Source organism: Triticum urartu, chromosome 2A (assembly GCF_056163025.1).
Source record: "Triticum urartu cultivar PI428250 chromosome 2A, HENAU_Tu73, whole genome shotgun sequence".
Taxonomy (NCBI): domain Eukaryota; kingdom Viridiplantae; phylum Streptophyta; class Magnoliopsida; order Poales; family Poaceae; genus Triticum; species Triticum urartu.
The window spans coordinates 718916701-718934125 of record NC_141874.1 but is presented as its reverse complement, the minus strand read 5'-3'; the positions used below and the strand labels follow the sequence as shown (position 1 = coordinate 718934125).

The 17425-nt window shown below is 47.1% G+C and overlaps 1 pseudogene; it reads left to right on the top strand.

The window, feature by feature from the left end:
* The first annotated feature begins 477 nt into the window (after window positions 1–477).
* LOC125538119 (uncharacterized) lies at window positions 478–10601 on the top strand (annotated as a pseudogene).
* Window positions 10602–17425: the final 6824 nt, after the last annotated feature.

The following is a 17425-nucleotide window of genomic DNA, read 5'->3' as shown; positions in this document are numbered from 1 at the left end:
CTCTACTAGACTTGCTCTAACGCACACTTGTATTTTTGGCAAAAGAAGACGTAGAGAATTACAGTAAGGCACCGCTTGGAATGGGGGTAATTTTATACACGTGTATTTATTCTACAGGTGTAAGTTACAGGTCAACAGTTAAGATCAGCCTGAAATGAAAACGAACCAGAGGAGGTCCGTATCTTATACCGGCCAGAAAACGAGCAGAAACGCTAATCCAAACAGGGCCTACTTCAGTTCGCAGAGTATCTACATCCAGGACCAGGTGGCCTACAAGCTTAAAATTTGTTGGTATCCGATGATGCTTATTGCTCATATGGTTCATATGCTGGATTCAGTGCCTTCTTTTGCTTGATGTGTGTAGCTCTTGGAGCAAAGCTTGCCCATGAAGTTCAGACCACTGAAGAACTCTGAACATGGGCACTTCAGTCTGAAGAAATCGACACCCCTTGTGTCGCAGCTCAGTGATGCTGGTAATGAAGATCCAACGGCTGGGAGCGTCGGTGTTTCCAGCATCTTAAGCAGCTACAGGTCTGCTGTTTTCGCGCCTAATCCTGCAGCTCGTCCATAGTCACCACTGTCTGTATTTATGCCTACGTACCAACCTAGCTGCTCTCGCATTCCTCACTCCTCAGTCCACGCCAAGTCCACTCTCCACTCCAAGCTCCGTGCCCTAGCCCGCCGTTCCGTACGCCGCCGCCTTCTGCCTTCTGCCCAGCTTCCCGCCGGTGACAATCTGGGAGAGGAAGCTGGAGGCCGCCCCCTCCTACAGCCTAGCACTGTAGCTGGTGAGATCTCTTTATGAGCTGCTCCTCACCGCTCCAGACCTCCAGTCTCCTCTAGATCTGAAAGTAGCCTCGGTTCTTTGGTCTGCCATTGTGATTTGCAGATCAAGCGGATAGTTGGAGGCGCGACCCAGCTTCTTGGTTGCTGCTCGTGGGCTGAGGGGGTTTCATCCCGGCCATGAGCGGCGTTGGGGGCGCCATTGCGAGTGCTGTGGGGAAACAAGTCGTCAGCAAGCTCGGTAGATTCGCGGCAGAGGAGATCACTCTGCAATGGAGGTTCAGAGAGGACGTGCTGGACATGGCAGAGAAGATGAACGATATGGAGGCCTTGTTGCTAGACGCCGACGACTGACGACTGTTGGAGTTGTGTCGAATATAGTGTACGAGGTAGGTTACAGTTGGACTTGTAGTTGTATTATGTTTAGATATGATAAGGAGTCGTGTTTAAGTAGGACACTTGTATCCTAGGCCTCTCATATATAGCGAGGCTAGACACACGATGTAAATTATGCCAACATAATAGCACAGACGCGCAAGGGGGAGCCGGCGGCGTGTGCCGGCGCCCGGTGGGCAGGTGCGGTATTGTGACGGTGTCACGGGGAGGAGCGCCCGTAGTCAAGCCCCGGAGATATAGCCATATCGGTAAACCTCGTTAACAAATCTCGGTGTCGTGTTCGTGTGATTGCTTGATCCTCGGATAATCGATGGAGTGCCTCGGATTAATTCTAACAAGTAGTATCATGAGCAAAGTTTGAGAAGGCTACCGAATTGATCTAGAGGATGAGAAGTGCTCGACATGGATCAACCTTGTTGTTCCTATGAAGGTGGTCGCCGTAGAGCGACTTGTGCGGACGTGGACAGATCGGAGTCAGCGTTTTCTGGAATAGCAATCGGAAGCGCAGCAGATCGGCGAAGCGTGGTCCAGGAGCGGCTCGGAGTAGGAACGTGTGGGCTGTGGCATGCGCCAGGACGTGGCCCACTAGCTGGGAATCTGGGATCGTGCGTGCAGTAGCAAGCAAGCCCAGGCGGGGCTGTTGCGCTATTGCAAGGACTAGCGGGCGTACATGTTGACGAACGAGTATGCGGACGGACCGAGGACGAGGTGCGTGGCCCTTGGAGCAAGCCGGAGATTTGTTTGTTGAAAAAAGGGAGCGACCAGGTTCACGTGTGTGTACAAAGAGCAGTTTTGGTTGGATCAAGTACGATCTGTTTTCTGCTATAAGATGCACGGAGAAGCAATAGCAAAGAGTGACAGGGAAGAAGAAGATTTGTGCAATTTGCATGGAAGTTTTTTCTGGGTCAGTTTGCTGAGATTGCTTGGAACACGTGGATAGGCTGCGGAGGCGCGTGGATAAGTGCGTCATACAGGATCATGCATACACATGGCGTCTAAGACATGCACAGATGTGCGGGCGGACACGACGCATGGTGGAGCATGGTTGCAGTCGGATATATTCGGCTGGGTTGGACTAGACAGTCTGACGGATCGACGTGAGTCGATTAGTACAGAAGACGGTGGTGGGATCGGCAACGACGACATAGGTGCGTGATGCTGATGGTGACCAACTTCTGAGGTGTGGAAACACGTGTGCAGGCCTGAGGGCTTGTGTGACTCCGACAAGACTATGGCACGGGTTGATTCAAGGTGATGTACACACGGAGCTTGAAGTTGACGGGGGCGCAAGGGTGGACTTATCATTTACCATGGAGTCATGTTGAAGGTGGAGCTGGATTGAGGGGCTACGGTGTAAGGATCCAGGGAATCGAAGCCTATTCAGCAAAGGGAGAAAAGCGAGTGACACGTAGTTCGGACTGGAGCCCAGTGATCTGATGGAAGCGTGAAACTCGTCATCGGTCGGTGATGATCGATGGTACTCTGCAGTGGGGGTTGAGTGGTGTGGTTTCGCGACCCTTGAGACTCGACCGGGACAGCGGAGGCTCGACGCGGTAATAGCGGCGAGGCGTGCGGTACACACGGGACATGGAGACGGGCCAGGGCTCTGGTGGTCATACGTGTGGTGAGACAACTACGAATTTGACCCGGGATGACTACAAACAATGGTGAAATCCCTTCAAGTTTCAGACAGGCGGTCAAGAAAGGAGCGGTGATGTTGAGTTCAGGTAACTCTTATGTGTCACACCCAATATGTGAGTTGTTCATTTTCACGATGGTCAGTGATCAGTGCGTGATGCGTTGAACGAAGCTCTGAAAGTTGGGAGCATACCCTAGAGTAAAAATGAACTTAATTTTGCTCGAGTGTTGACAGTGGTCAAAAAAAGAAGGGACTACAAGTTGCAGGTGGAGTCATATGGAGTCTATGGAGTTGCAGCGGTGCTCATGGAATAAACTCAAATCCAATGTACATGAAAGTTTGATGCATGGACAAATCCAGGGTGATGGAGTATATTCGCCAAGGTGGAGTTTGTTGGAGTTGTGTCGAATATAGTGTACGAGGTAGGTTACAGTTGGACTTGTAGTTGTATTGTGTTTAGATAGGATATGGAGTCGTGTCCAAGTAGGACACTTGTATCCTAGGCCTCTCATATATAGCGAGGCTAGGCACACGATGTAACCTATGCCAACATAATAGCACATGAGCGCAAGGCGGAGCCGGCGGCGTGTGCCGGCGCCTGGGTGGCCGGGTGCGGTATTGTGACGGTGTCACGGGGAGGAGCGCCCGTAGTCAAGTCCCGGAGATGTAGCCATATCAGTGAACCTCATTAACAAATCTCGGTGTCATGCTCATGTGATTGTTTAGTCCTCAAATAATCGACGGTATGCCTTGGATTAATTCTAACAACGACAAGTCGCGCCGAGTAGGAGAAGGTGGAAGGGTCTTTCAGCGGTGGCTTACAAAATTTCAGAGCGTCGCCTATGACGTTGAGGACGTGCTGAATGAGTTGGACGCTGACGAGCTCATCAGGAAGAGCCAGTCCAAGGTATTCGTTCAAACAATGATGATTCTTTGGTTATCCTGTTTGGAATAAGTTTCTTTGTGAATTTGATTATACCATAGCCCGTATTTATCCAATATGCAGCTTTTTTTCTACATCCATGTATGTGGTTGCTCCTGCGCAGATGGGAGTCTGAAAATAATCTAAAAAAAGACGTGCCTAAAAACTGACGTTGACTTCAATTTTTATGTATGCAGACCAAGGTATGGTTTTCAAGAAACAATCAACTCTTCCAACGAATAAACATGCCGCACAAGATGAAGAACATGAGGAAGAAAATAGACAAGATCGAAAAGGAGGGCAAAAGGAAGCTCAATCTTGTGCCTCAGGAAGCAAGGGCAGAAGGGAGCAGAAACAATGAAACTTTTGCAGCCAACAATGGTGAAAGCATGATAACCGAAACGGTGGGAAGGGAAATCGAGAAGGTGAAGATAATCAGAGTGCTACTGACAAGTGAAGCTAACCAGGATATTTCCATCATTCCTATTGTTGGCCTTGGTGGTATAGGCAACATTGATTGAATCAGTTCTCGCAGACAAAAGGGTCACTGTTGAGCGGAAAATTGGGTGTGCCATCCTGAAAAGGATGAACAGCAGTATCAACCTTGGCAATTGTAATTTGCAGTTTCTTCACGATAATCTGAAAAAAGAACTTGATAATAGAAAATACTTGATTGTTTTGGATGATCTTTGGGAAGAAGATGGATATAAACTGGAAGAGCTGAAGCGGATGCTGAAATATGGCTGCAAGGGAAGCCAGATTGTAGTAACTACCCGAAACCTAAGTGTAGCGCAAAGACTGCGTACAGGTTCACTTGCAAATGAAAGGAAAATTTGCCCTGTGCCTGAGTCTGATCAAATAGATTTGGGTGTTTTATCATCGGATGAGTGCTGGAAATTAATGAAACAAAAGGCATTTGGGCCCGATGATGACCACCATAGCTTGGAACAAATTGGAAGGCAAATTGCGGAAAAATGTGGAGGTCTACCGCTCATGGCAAACGCTCTTGGGCAAGTAATGTCAGAGCTAAGGACTGTGAGGGCATGGGAAGATATAAGAGACACAAAGGTTGATTTGGGTTTGAGAGAACAACATCAAAAGAAAACATTAGAGAGTCTAATGCTGAGCTATTACTACATGAAGCCAGACTTCAAGATGTGTTTCACGTATTTGGCAGCCTTCCCCAAAGGCTTTATCATGGATGGCAATCGTCTAATCCAGCAATGGAAGGCACTTAGATACATCTGTTCAGAGCATGATGGTCAAAGGTGCATCAACTACCTTTTGGGGATGTCCTTTCTTCAGATTCCAAACTCCTCTTTGGTTAGTATTTAAACACCATTTCTTTTGTATGGTTCTGTGTGGACACACATCTAGCCCAGTGGTAGAAGCGTGGTTGTGCGTCTTCCCCTGTTGGTCTAGTTTCTTTTTGGTATGGTTCTATTTTTTTAATTTCATGTCTTGTTTAACTTTATATCCAGGAACCTGCTTTCATAAATTATACTCTATTACGCTTCTGGATTGTCCTCTACATTTAGTGTTTTAGTTTAGTAAATGCAGTTTTATATATGCATTTCTAAATTTTAAATTTGTTCCTACACTAAAGATTTCATTTTCTACAACTGAACATATACTTTATCGTACATACCGCCAAAACACATACATACTGCCATGGAGAAATGAGATATGGACAGACGACGGAACGTTGTTGCACCCGGCTGTGGCGAGCACAGTGTGGGCCAGCAACCTAACCTCGGTTCAAACAAGCATGTGTCATGCTCGTCACCGTCGTATATGTCATCAAAATCGTTGTGAGGGTACACCCTCTAGTTACACGTGGCTCTGACCTCACCCCTTCAACAATCACTCGTTTTTTATTGGCGTGATCGTTTGGGTAACCTCTAGTCAGTAAATAACTTTGATATAGTTTAAGATTAGTCGAAACTTGTTGAACTAGTTTGTAAATAAGTCAAACTAGACATCCAAAAGAAATTCGAAAAATTCCCACCGCTCGTATACAGCCTATGCTTATGAGTCATACTCCTTTATCAACTTTATTTACTCTGAGTGTTATCCAATTTTTAATGGAAAGGAAATAGTTTCTCGCCCATGGTTTCTAGCAAAAACAATTGTGTAGGAAAATTGTTCTGTACTCATTGGAAGTATCACATGAGTAAATAAGCATACATATACATATAGGGTATATAAATCGCTTACTTTCACAATATAAGCGCTCAATAGATTTTTAGGAAGGTGCAATTTTACTGGATCTTACTGACTACTGTATTATCTTAACTCCGTTTTAACATTTCCTGTTTTCAAGGGGTTTTTCTTTTTTATTTTGAAACACTCTTACTTACTTTCACAATATAAGGGCTCATGAGATTTTGAGGAAGTTGCAATTTTACTGGATCTTACTGTATTACCTTAACTCCATTTTAACATGTCTTATACTATATTGATAGTAGTTACCTCTACAGGTTAGTCCAAGTTCATTGCACACCAAAGCTTCTCTAGAACTCATCATGCATGATTTGGTGCATGATCTTGCATTAGCAATTGGTGGTGATGAATTCGTTGATCTGGATTTTACCAAAAGCATCGATTGGTACAAAGCTCGATACTGCCGACATGCACAGTTAACCAACTACAAGAATGATCCTGTGGTTTTCAAATATCTTCCAGGCAAGGTCAGATCCCTCCACTTCAAGGATTTAGGGGGACTGCAACTCCCCCAAAAGGCATTTACTAGATCCAAGTATACACGTGTCTTGGACCTAAGTAGGCGTTCACCTAAAGGACAATCTGCTACAAGCAACATAGTGCTCCCATCTTCGGTCCATCAATTGAAGCTACTTAGGTATCTTGATGCCACAGGCTTGCCAATTACATCAGTTCCTAAGCATTTTCACACACTTCAAAACATGGAAACTCTTATTCTGTCCAATTCCTTGTTTGAAACCTTGCCTCACAGTATTTGTAGCCTTCGCAAACTTTGCTATTTGGACCTTTCTGGCAATATCAGCCTTAATAAGCTACCCGCATCACTGGGGGACCTCTCTGAACTATCTTTTCTGAGTCTATCACGGTGTTCTATGCTCCAAGAGTTGCCTGATTCAATCTGTGAGCTTACATACTTACATCACCTGGGCATGTCAGATTGTTGTGCTCTCCAAAAGCTCCCTGATAAATTCGGCAGCCTTCCTAAGTTCTCCTTTTTAAACATGTCTGGCTGTTCCAAACTCACCAAACTACCTGACAGTGTTACTTTTCATTCTTTAGAGTATCTCAAACTATCAAGTTGCCATGAGCTAGAAAAACTACAAGAAGATTTCAGTGATCTTCAAAAACTTGAGTTCGTGAATCTCTCTGGTTGCTATAAGGTTTCAATGCTGCCAGAATCATTTTGCAAACTCAACTGTTTGAAATACCTAGATCTTTCAGATTGCAATAACCTCGAAGAACTGCCCGAATGTTTTGGTAACCTTTTTGAGCTGGAATATTTGAACCTAACTAGTTGTCTTAAGCTCAAACTATTGCATGAGTCGCTATGCAAGTTGTTGAAGCTGAGGTGTCTCTATTTGTCATACTGTCTGGGCCTCAAAGAGCTCCCCTCCTCATTTGATGGCCTTAAGCTTCAAATACTGCACATGAATTGTCTTCGATCTTTGTGTGACTTGCCTAATAGCATTGGTGACATGACTAGTCTCACCCAGTTTGTGATGGACACTGTAGCTGATGCTTTGGTTGAAAAGAATCTAGCAATCAGAAGGCGTCTAAATGTGTTAGACAGAGTAGAGCATCATGTACATGAGATAGAGGGCAGATGATGTAGCAGTATAGTGGATCTTGCGGGCTTGACTTGTTCAAACCTGATACTTGCAGACCTTCAGAATGTCAGGCATATGGAAGATGCGGAAAGAGTCAAACTGCGTGATAAATCAGATATTCGAGTACTAGCTCTTTTATGGGAAAAAGATGGAAGCAAATCTCTCTGGACATGCTCATACCTCCTCGGACTCTTGAGCACTTCGTGCTATATGGGTATACGAGCAAGGATTTCCCATGTTGGATGTGTGACATCTCTTCCTACCTCCCTTTTCTCAGGGAACTATCTCTTAGTAATTTGGAAGCGTGTGATTGTCTTCCTCCATTAGGGGCACTACCAAATTTAAGAAGCATGCGTTTAGAAAACATTCCCAACATCAGGAAAATTGGCAAAGATTTCTATGGAGAGGACGAACCTTGCATGAAACTAAGAGTACTTGAATTGAGGTTGATTGAGAATTTGGTGGAATGGTGGACAACTAAGTCAAGTAGAGAGAACGAAGAGTTTCTGATGCCTAATTTGCATCTTTTGGGTGCAAAGAACTGCCCAAAATTGAAGTTCCTACCATATCCCCCAAGAAGTATGACGTGGTGGTTGGGAAACAACGATCTAGTTTTGCCAGAAAGAGGATTTGGGAAGCTTTCTTCTTCCACCCTTCCTTCTAAGATGAAGATAACTGACTGCAGTTTCTCTCAAGACAAGTGGGATAGACTTCAACATTTCCCCACCCTTGAGAATGTTGAACTTGTCTCCATCAGTGGCTTGAGGACTTTGCCAGAGGTCATGCAATGCTTCACCTCCCTCAAACACCTATATTTGAAGTCGTTGGAGGACCTGGAGATACTCCCGCTATGGTTGGGGCACCTCGGTTCTCTAGAACTCTTTGACATCCGAGATTGTTGCAATCTGACATACCTCCCTGAAAGCATGAAGAACATCATCGCTCTTAGAAATCTGCATTTGATAGGGTACAAAGGCGTAGAAACATTACCAGGGTGTTTGGGACAGCTGACTTCCCTAAAAAAGATTTACATCCAAGATTGCCCCAACCTGATATCTTTGCCTGAAGGCATGAAGAACCTCAGCGCTCTAAGTGTCCTGACTATGAAAACGTGCAAATGCCTACAAATGATTCCGGGATGGTTGGGACAGGTCACATCCCTAGAAGAAATTTACATTGAAGATTGCCCAACCTGACATCTTTGCCTGAAAACATGAAGAACCTCAGCGCTCTTAGAGAGTTGACTATGATAAAGTGCAAAGGCCTGGAAATAATACCGGGATGACTGGGACAACTCACATCCCTAGAAGAAATTTACATCGAAGATTTCCCCAACTTGACATCGTTGCCTGAAAGCATGAAGAACCTCAATGCTCTTAGAGAACTGACTATAATAAAGTGCCAAGGCCAAGAAATAATACCAGGATGGCTGGGCCATGTCAGTTCTCTAGAACTCTTTGATATCCAAGACTGTTGCAATGTGAAATATCTCCCTGAAAGCATGAAGAACCTCACCGCTCTTAGAAAGCTGCATTTGATAGCGTGCAAAGGCCTAGCAATATTATCAGAGTGGTTGGGACAGCTAACTTCCCTTGAAGGAATTATCATCGAAGATTGCCCCAACTTGACATTGTTGCCTGAAAGCATGAAGAACCTCAGTGCTCTTAGAGGTCTGACTATCAAAGAGTGCAACGGCATAGAAATAATACCGGGATGGTTAGGACAACTCACATCCCTAGAAGAAATTTACATTTGTGATTGTCCCAACTTGACATCGTTGCCTGAAAGCATTAGGAGCCTCACCGCCTCGAAGAAACTCAAAATTGTGCTCTGTCCAAGTCTGTTTGCGAGGTGCATAGGGGAGGATGCTCAAAATATTTGTCACATCCCCACCGTCTAGATTTACAACTTTATTAAGCAGGTATCAAACTCCGGAAAGCGCAATGAATAATCTATGTTTTCCAAAATGGCTGTGACAGGAGTCACTATGAAGCAATGTGCTGATCTGTCCATACAAAATTGTTGTTCTCTTATGCAGGGATGGGAAACACTTAGCGAAGCACAGGAGAGGGAGAGGTCTGGATCGTCCTTTGATGCAGAAATGTTGTTTAGATTATGCAAAGCCTTTTTATGCACCGAGGAGATGCAGAGGGCTGAGAGCAACAGCGTGGAAACTATGGATGTGGCTGAAGTGATTCCATCCAGATGCCCTTTGGCCAGAGGACGAGGAGGTGGAGGTGCGCAGCAAGGACCCCGACTTCGTCAGCTCATTTTCCGAGGACATCGTCGCCGGCTCCCCGCTCACCTCTCCATCTTTCCTCCTGGTTGGCGTCACGCTCTACTCCATACTCACCGACAAGGACGAGCCCGTGGAAGGCTCCAAGGTTCTTCGTGATGTGTTGGAATTCAGTAAAATGTCTCTCTGGCCGTGCCAAGTGTTGTCTCCCTGTACGTGTCAAGGAGCATCATGGGTCTCTCCGACGAGCCACTGCTATTCCTGGTCAGCTCTGACCCCATCCCAGGCCACCGTAAAATTATTTCATCTTTTCTGAACCATTTTTTGCATTACTTATTTCATGCATGTAATTTGCCTATTGCATTACTACTTATACATCTCCCTGCATTCTGTGCTATCATACTTCTAATGTGGCTATTGTCTTCCAGATAGTGCAGATCTTTGGAAAATGCTACCGAGTGTGCTAGCTTTACTGGCGCCTTCAATGGCTCCATATAAACCTTTTATGATGCTTCTCTGATGTATGCAGTTTGCCTATTGTATTACTGCTGTGACTTTCTGTGCTATAATACTTGCTCACGTGGCTCCTGTTTCTCAGACAAGGTTGATCTTCGAACCGCCCGCCGAAAGTACAACAGGGTGTGCTGTGTCAGCATCACTGATCCTGGTCCGTTGCTGTATAAATTGCTCCTGTTTTTTTCCTTTTCATTCGCCCCCTAGTAATATGTACTGAATGATTACTTCATAATGTTTCAGGTGTCGGACATCATCAGTGCGACGCCTGGTGCCCAGTGAAGATGACACAACTGCTGCATCTTCAGTTATGTAGGGGGTTCGGTTTATCTTGCAATGCCTAACAAATTTTGCTATGCTGAATTGGGAGCTGCCATTAGAATTCATGGAGCAGAGTAGCTCTGTTTTTTGTTCTCACTTGGCATCCCCTACGTGTCAGCTGGCGACTGAATATTACGAGTTTGCGTGTGGATTGTGAAGTGTGTGGTTTATCAGCTATCTATAAATCCGTCGCTTAAAGTTCCTGCAGATTTATATTTCACTCTTCACTGACGGATGATTATGAAATTTTGAACAGAGCATCATATAATGGACCAGTACTAAGCATGAACTATTTAATAGCATAATACTGAAATAAGTTTACTTGTGGCTAAACTGATTTACAAAGTATCAAAAACTGGGCATCCCAAGGCTACATCTGAATCGAAACGAAAGGGGGAGGATTCCCGGCCAAACCACGAGAAAATGAAAGCAAGAAAGATGCATGTACGACGCGGTGCTGCTGTTGCTGTCCCATGGGTGCCACCGACATAGCCACCGCCGGCATCCGCGTCACGTGCGCCGCCGACATAGCCGCTGTCCCATGGGTGGAGCCAAGATCCGGTTTGGCATCGGCCTATCCTTACCGGTCGTCCATTTGCGCTGAGACGCTGAGTCCTGAGTGGCGGCATTGCAGGTGACTGAAGGAGGTAGCGACGTGGAGAAGCGAGGCGGGCAAAAAGGGATGGAGATAGAGGAAAGGGCACGCTGAGGATAAGCAATGGCGGCGGCGGCGGTGCGCAGACCTCGGGTTCGCCGGGAGGACGGGTCGATCCCGGTGGAGCGACTAGCCCAGTTCACTGGTTTATTTTTTTGGACCGGCTTAACCAACAAACGTTCGCTGGGAAGCATGACAAGCACACACATTTTTAATTGTAAATTCGGGCAAACAAAGGATTTACTGCAAATATTGCCATGTTCGTTTGAAGGAATTGTCATATTCCCGACAACATAAATTGCCATAAAAAATCATTCGTTTTGCCATGCTCCCCGTTGAACACTCATTGAATAGCATCACTATCTTTTTTACTATATAATTCAATGCCACTGAGTTGGCGTTGGCTCTTGGATCTTTCTCTCTCAAGCATTGGTCTCGCTTTATAAATAAGGCCACACGATCTAACAATACAAACTATTGAGAAATCCCTCTTACAAAATGAATAGACAAAAAAATCAGACAACAAACACAACAATCCAAGAAAGTGTACAAAACATGCACTACCAGCCGCCGCCAACTGCCCCTCCCCCCAAACATGAACACAAAAGTATCTGCACCATAGGAAGAAGTGCCAGCAGGCACCAACGAAAGGAAGCCTCGCCACCTAAAGGAAGTACCGCGTCGCCACATCGTCACCAAACTATCATTGGAGAGGAACCTCTGCCCTCCTACTACAGATCGAGGAGGGCTAACCCTGCCATTGAACAATGAGGAACCATAGCATGAATGATGCAAGAATATAGGTTAGAAGTCATCGCAACACACATGAAGGACCTTAGATCCCCGACGACGCCCCCAAAAAGGTCATGACGTAGTGCGCTGCTGACGTCGTGTCCGACAACGCGGTCATGGGTTTTCACCCTGCACGGGGGAGAAAGATCACCGTGGCCACCTTAAAGAGGGACACACCATTATTGAACGTTCGGATTTTCAAGTCGCTAGGCACCAAACGCACAAACCATATTTACAAGTCCGCTGCCTCCATCGACATGCAAAAAGTTAAAAAGCTGCGAGGATTTGGGGACAGAGGGATTTGAACCCGCACAACTTATAAAGTACATGAATTTTCCTTTTACTAGAAATTTCATTGTTGTCTGTATTGACATGTAGAATAGGACTCTCTCTTTGTCCTCGTACGATTAGTCTACTTTTTTTTAAAGATCTCTGAAACTTTGAATTTGAATTGAAGAATTTGATTATTCAATATTTGATTGGAGTGGATTCACAATAATCAAAACTTTTTATGATATGGGTTTTTTTCTTTCATAATCATTTTTAAATTCATTTGAGAGAGAGAGAAAAAGTAATCATGCGAGGGAGAGAGAGTACTAGTACTAATCTTACATTATTAAGAAGTTGATCCCCACTATTATCTATTCTCTCAACATGCAGCCCATCCACATCATCATTTATCCACCTCAGCAAATTTCACCCACGTCACTTCATTTCTTCATTATTATTTTTTCTTCTCCACATCCACAGACAGTAACAGCTATGCATGTGCCCCTTCAGCAGAAAAATAATAATTTTTTAATTAACAAATCCTCCACCTCATCCAAATTTAAAATAAAAACCAACAAATCTAGGAAGATAGACAGCCATACTAAGAGCATCTTCAGCCGCGCCCCCAACAGGCCCCCCAGGCCACTTTTTCGGTGTCGGCGCTGAAAAAATGGCCCAGTCGCGCCCCAGGAACCCGTTTTCCGCCGGATTGGGCCGGAATTGACGCCGGCGTACCCAACTCGAACTCGGCGCGCTGGGGGTCGCCTGGGGGCGCCGGACGGACCGTTTTTGGCGCGAACTGTGATGGGCCCGCCCTGTCAGCGACGCGCCGCTTTGTCGTCCACATCGCCTCGTTTCCCGCAGGAATCAATGCCAAAGTTGCCGCGCTGCCGCGCCGTCGCCTCCATTGATGCCGCGCCTGCCGTGATGCAGCGCGCCGGTCAGCATGCCCATTGATGCCGCGCAGTGAAGCGTCGCGTCGCCCAGCGCCACGGCCGTCCACCACGCCTCGCCTGGCATGCGCCTCCCGCCGCCCGAGCTCCGGCTATAAAAGCCGCCTGCCTCGCCGGTGTACGCCACACCGCAGCACATCGCCTCCCCCCCCCCCCCGCTCGCACACTCCACTCCCCCGCCGATGAGCAATGGTAGCGCGGTACCCAGGCGATTCCGCGGCGAAGAACGGCTTCGGCCGCCGCCACCTCCACGAGTGGGAGGCGCGCCTCCTTTTTGAGGCCGACTACCCGGCTCCCCCGGACATGAGGGTGCCGGGCGCGTGGCGTTTGAGCGCCGGCGGCGTGCCGGTGCCACCCGCTCCCACTGGGGCGGACCGGCGGGCAGAGATAGCCCGCATTAGGTCGTCGCTGGCGGAGGAGCAGTGGCGAACGCCGGCGTACTCCCCCGACAACAACGCGTTCTGAAGGATCTACTTCGACCACCGCCGCGACGGCCTGATCGCCTCCACCAACGGCGTCGTGCCTCGCGGCCGCCACAACGCCGAAGGGCGGCGCGACTGGTGGGGGGGTGCCCGGCCGCACCCTCGAGCACGTCCTCGACTACATCGAGGCCGGCAACACGCCGCGCCTCGAGTACCCTGCCCCCGCACCCCGTTCTTCTCTCGCCGTCGTGGCAACTCGTGGATGCCGCGGCGGTTGTCGGACGCGACGGCCTCCTCCTCCTCGGGCGGCTCGCCGGCGGCCTTCGCCGTCAAGCCCGAGCCGCAGGACACGAGGGGGGAGTCCCCGCTAGGGCGCTGCACCCGCAGCGGTGCCCTGACCATCCCCGAGGAAGGCCGCGGCGGTCGCATGCGCCGCGTCCGGCCGAAAACCGAGTCGGAGCCTCCCCTGCTCCCGGTGAAGCCGGAGCACCTTGCGATGGCCGCCGCCGCCGAGACGGCCGGCCATGAGGTGGGCGAGGGAGGACTACGTCCGCGAGCAGGTGGCTCGCCAGCGCCGCGCCCTCGAGGAACTCAAGGCGCGCCACCCCTGCCCCGTCCGCAAGGTGGACGGCGTCCTCTACCTCGACAGCGACGAGGAGGAGGCCGGGCCATCCCGCGTCGGCGACCCTGGACAGGGCTGTAGCAGGGACGGCGGCGGGTGGCAGGGCGAGGACGACGACGACGACGGCGGAGACTACACCGACTTCTACAAGCGCCTAGGCATGTAGAAGTCGGACGGCGGCGAGGCGCAGCGAGGACGGCGTAGCTAGGCCGTGTTTTTTTATTTGTTTGTACAAATTTGAATGAATGTCGCCGAGTTTGGATGAATTTCGACAAGTTTGTGCCAAAAAAACGCCGAATTCGTTTAGCCCTGGGGCCGACCTGGGGGCGACGACTGGGAAAGCAGTTGCCCCCACGTCGAAAATCTCGCCGGCTCGCCCTAGGACGCGGTTTTTCGGCGTCCTGAGGGGCCGAACGGCTGAAGATGCTCTAAACACCGAAGCGACCCAACATTTACTCTTCATAACAAACGAGGCAGCCCACAATAAGTAGAAGAGGAGCCTAGACCCCAACGATGCATCTTCCGTTGAGTTGCAGCCACGACAACTGACTGAGCTCCGGCAGGAGCGACCTCAACGCCAAGATGGGTCTGGATGATGCGCACCCACGCAGCACCTGGACGGAGCCACCGCAAACCTACGATGTGGTGTAGTTGGCGCACGCATGGCCTTCGGTCGGTCGTCCACCTCCGACTATCCGTATGGACTTCACCAGGTTGGCTGCCATCCACACCCCAGTCTGCTCCGTCATTGCACCGTCGCACACTTCACACCTGCCTGGGTTCGCTCTGCCGGCCACCTCCGACTGTCCGTACGGACCTCACCCGGTCATGCTGCCTGCACACCCCTGTCCGTGTCATCGCGGCACCAGCAAGGTACCGCCGCACGCCTACAGCGCGTCGTTGGCACCCGCATGGGATTCCCTCTGGACCGGCCACCTCCGACCGTCCGTACTAACTTCATCTGGTCGCGCTGCCCTCGACACCCAAGTTTGTGCCATCGCGACACCAGCGAGAACTCCTCCTGCTGCCGTGGTGGAGCCCCACAACCCTCCTGCCTTTGCTCTGTCATGGAGCGCGGTCAGTCGGTCGGCGTGGCATGCGATGTGAGTGGAAGAAAAGGGCTCTTTGCAGCAAGGATATCTAATTTCTCTTATGTTGTCTCAACATCTAGAGCCGGAAGCTTGTGGGATTTCATTTCAATTGGCAAGCTGAACTTCTATCATTGGATTCACTATTCCTGTCTGCAGGTAAACGGTTTTCCTTCATGATTATCAAATCTGAAGGCCAGTGCTATTATTGATATATAAACCACTTGACCATGAATCAATAGCCAATTAGACATCACACCTTAGAATTGGACGATTTGCCCCAGTGCATTTCACTCATATCTGTGCATCAGGTTTTGTTTACAGATTCTTGATATATATACTTACAGGAGCAGTCCACTGGTCCATCTCTTTCTGTTTGTTATCTTTCGATCTTCCATTATTGTGTTAATTAAAGAGGGCATAATGGATGAAGCGGAAGGTTAATTCATGTATAGGAAGCTCAAGTGATTTAAGCTATTTCCTCATAAGAACTACTTCAATGCTAAATTACCTTCAGTGTTTTAGAGTTCTCTCTTAAAGGTATAACATTCCAAACCATTTCCTGATTTCAGATTAACAATGCTATGTTCATTCCCTATTGTTGTGACCTCCATGGTTATTATTGCGACATAATTCTAGCAAATAATCATCGGTTATCTATGGTTCTCTAGCTGTAAATGGTTCGATATCAATTCACTGAGTTTTTTTTGCTATATTCATATGTAAATTTCTGTCCAATATATGCAATTTTCATTTTTCTATCGGTGCAGACTCATGAGGTTATTCAATTTTTCTAAATGTGATGGTCGATTTGCCCACCGAGGAGTAAAGTGGGTGCTCTAATCTTCCTCTTTTTTAGATCTGACATCTCTTAGTAATGTTCCCTTTCTACTGGTGCCAAAGTGGGACATTTCTTAATGAAAACTTTAACTCTATGACCACTTCTGTTTTTATTTTTTACTCATGTTCTTGAATTTTTTTTGCTCTTTCGCTGTCGTTCGGCGAGTAATAGTTATTTACTCTGTCATGGCAGCATTTTATATTCGTCTACATAGAGAATAAATATAGAATGCAGTGGTGGGCTGAATTCTTACACCACTATGCTAGGTGACACATCTGTCCTTTTTCCCCATCTCATGATGTCATGTGATTCATATTTTTGTAGGGAATAATAATCCATATATTGCTCAATGATACAATTGTGAACTTTCTTATTGTTAATTATGAGCTTTCTCCCCTAACATCTATTTGACATTGAAATTCCCATTCTGGGTGTGGTATATAGCATCTTGATAACGTATTTGCAAACTTTGATTGATGGAGAATTCAGGTTGTTCACCCCTACAACTAAAACAGAATCCAGGGAAACCAGGGACATGAAATCCATTTGCTTTGCTACATGGTTATGTTGTGGTGGAGTGTATTCTTTCCACCAATCGAAACTTAATTCCATGTTATCGAAAGAGTGCCCTAATCATGAAAATTGCCACTTACTATAATCATGAAATCATTATTGTTAATATTTCAACCATATATTCCCGCAGCAACGCGCGGGGAATTTTCTAGTACTAGCAGTTCTTCTGCTTGTAAATTTTGCACTATTAGAGCAGATCGTACCATAGTACTTGTGTTTCGGTCGAGGGGACCTGAAATCCCGAGCGGAGGTAGTACTAACCTACTGCATTTCTACTTCTGGTAAATGATTATAGATATACTGTGTGTCACACATGTACTTATTTAGGACCATAGAAGGCTCACGTGAGTATTAGTAGTACCTAGGTAGGTCTCCTTTAGTTTGTAGGGTAGGAATATTACAGGAATGAGAAACTTGTAGGGAATGAGATGCCATATATATCTCAAATCCTATAAATAGAAATAAAAAAAAAGAGATGTCCTATGGTTCAGATTTTTTCATTGAGTCTAGATCAATATTTATTTTCTATGAAATATGGAGGATAAAAAAAATACATAGGAATATAATTC